Consider the following 3102-nt stretch of genomic DNA (forward strand, 5'->3'; position numbering starts at 1 on the left):
CCCCCGCAAGGCGGGGGCGTGAGCGGCTCATGTCAGCAGCCGCAGCCTGGAGGAAAGCCAAGGGGTGACCAGAGCCATCGGTTGGGACGGACAGAGCCAAGAGACCGCCAGGGCAGTAAGAGGGGCTTTGAGAAGCAAGGCAGCGGAGCTGGCACTGGTGTGGCGGGAAGGCCGGTCATCCTGTGATGTGGCCCCAAGAGGAGGCAGCTCACAGGGGTAGCCCCCCCATCTTCCAACCCTGCCAGCTCCCATCCAGAGATGCCTGCAAATGGCCTTCGGGCTAACTGAGGACAAGCAAAGTACACGCTGTTAAAAGAATAGGAGTGGTAGCTGCTACCAAGAGTAACAGGGAAAGGAAGTCCCTATGGCTTTACAAAGACAAAGGGGAGGCGGTAGAGCAGGTTATTGGGCACAAGGAGGCAGCTGCTGTCGTGCCACAGTGAAGAAATCTACACATTCTTTTGACTCTCCAGCCCTGCCACCAGCTGCACGTACAAGGTCCCTGGTGTTTCTGGGGGGCCAGTTTCTCTCCTAGGTCTGCCATTAAGAACAAGGACAGAATGCCAGCACCTGGACCCTGTGGTACCTCCAGACCACAACTTCTCTGCATTCACAAGGGGCAAACCAAGCCTCCTCTTCACAAAAGCACGCACACTGATGTCCAGCAACATCGAAAACACTAATCCTGTGCTCTACTGGTAAAAGAAACAGATCTTTTCATAGGCCGTTTGTTAAACTGTCTGCTTGACGTGTTCTACAAGTCTTTGCAAGCCTGCAAAGGGGTATTGAAAACCCTTCAAAAACTGACCAGTGTGCTCTCTGCCAGCTACAGCAGAGGGAGCAAAGCCTGGGCTAGTTCCCCGTTCCACCTTCCTCTACGTTTTCCAACAAGCGCACAGGAAGAGCACTTTCTCAGACGTGAAGAACGGTGAAGGGAATTGAGGGCTTGGGGACGGCAAGTGCTTAACAGAAGTGGCTTTCTACGTCCTTTGGGTTCTCCTCTAAGTGATATATGGCAGAATTTGTGATAGGTAGATCACTGAGAACTGAATTTCAAATGAGCTATGTAAGATTTTGGTAAAACAAGACAATCACTGTTGAAATGTTGCTGAGGTAAGCATTTTAGAGCAGTTATGTCAGTTCTTGGGGTAGCTAATTTCAGCATCCTTTAGTGGATAATCTAATCATCAGTAGAATCACCAAAAAAAGCAGTAGTAGTATGAGTGGAAAGGTGCTTCTCTTTACTGAAATTCAGCCTGTTGATCATGAACAACCCAACTCACCAAGATGACCCTGACTCCCCCTATTTAATAATATAATGCTCTCTCCTAACATTCAACTCATTTATGAGCACACTGAGCAAAAGCAACACCAGCATAAACCCTTGTCGGATACCAGTCTGCATCCCCTCACTTTGACACCTGATGGCTACTGCTTAGTCAAGTATTTCAGCCCATTCTACCACCCTACAGCTGTGATTTTATCTAGATTACGTTTCCTGGAATCGTTTATGGCAGCCTGTAAGGAACCGTGGTGGTATGCAAACGTCTCAAACATTGCTGCCGTTAACCATCAGTGGGGCGGGTTGTGAGCAGTTAAAGATGCACCTCGTGCTGCGCACGTGCATAGCGACTGACCATGGAAAAACATTCGAAACTGGACGGGTCACCTACATGGGAGATGTGCTGTCACCTAGGCAACCGAGAGACGCGAAAGGGGCCATACCCAAAATATAAAAGACGGGTGCAGCTACCCCTGAGGAGAAACTTTCCACTCCGGCTCTCCATTTCCAGCCTGCTGCCTCCTGCTCTCCCCATCGCCAGAAGCCAACAGACATTAGGACCCAGCACAGCATCGCCAGAGACACTGCGCATGGTGACTACTCCTCCTCTCTGCACATGTTATCTTGCTTCCTTCCCACTTCCCTGCCTCTCACCCCTTTTCGTTATCTTCTCTTCAATAAACAAAGGTATACCAGTTGGAACCAACATATGATCTCATTTGCATCTTAATCTCGCTCGGGGTAAAACACCAAACTGCCTCGATCCACTGCCACAGTGGATCGTGACACGGCAGCACAGCACAAAAACTTGTCTAACCTTTACAGCACATTCACTGTTGTTTGTTTATGCACCAAGCCAGTCACACTAATGACGGAAATTAGATCAGTTTGGTATTTTTTGTCCTTCACAAATACAGACTATATTTTGTTCTATTTTATTACTGCAGAGTAGGGAGGAGATTTCCAAGAAACCATCTCCAGTAACTTTATGTACTTAACTGTACCTCCTGCTTCTCCTTGATAAAACAACCTGGGCGTTCTGTCCCTGTATCCCAGAAGACAGGTCAAGTCAGGCGTGTTCAGAAGATCAGGGCTAAGAGAGCAACATGATCAGAAGTTCGCTTCTGCCCTTTTGTTGCTCAGATACCTTTTCTTAAAAAAGAAACTTTTAAAATGTTATTCAAATCTAATCGCTTTAAACGTCAAAAAGAATTAGAACAATATTCGGCAGTGCTGTGAGACAGCAAAAGTACCTCTCGCGTCACTGCAAATTGTAACAACTTACAGAGCAGTTAATTTCTTTTTGCTATTTTTGTTGCAAACACCATGGAATTTCTGTATTTTAATTTCTGATTTTTTTTTTGTCTACGCAAATCTTTTCCAGATATTTAAATTAACCTTAATGTCAATAGGTGAAGAATTCTGTATTTCATATCTGTAAGATTAGTTATCTATCTAAAATAGAGACTTGCAATAGATATTTTACCAGCTGAAAATATGAAATCCTACCCATCACAAGAGGTGAATTAAGGTGAACATATGCTATCATGAAGGATAGGAACTGGAGGTACCATCAGTGTATTTACATATACATTTAGGGAAAACAAGGTAAGTGAATTATTCAAAGTTCAGGTTGAAGGTTTTGATCTGCATAAACATTTCCTGTACCTTAGAACCTGTGGTGCATAAGAAACATTGTTAGTAATTTAAAATACGAACGTGGTTCTTACAGTTTCAGGGTCTGATCTATACTGCAAGAGAAAGCCCAGTACCAATAAAACAGCCAAACAACTCCCCCCCCCCCCCACACCCCCCCCGCG

The sequence above is a fragment of the Buceros rhinoceros genome, unplaced genomic scaffold, assembly GCF_000710305.1.
Source record: "Buceros rhinoceros silvestris isolate BGI_N320 unplaced genomic scaffold, ASM71030v1 scaffold865, whole genome shotgun sequence".
In the NCBI taxonomy this organism is placed as follows: domain Eukaryota; kingdom Metazoa; phylum Chordata; class Aves; order Bucerotiformes; family Bucerotidae; genus Buceros; species Buceros rhinoceros.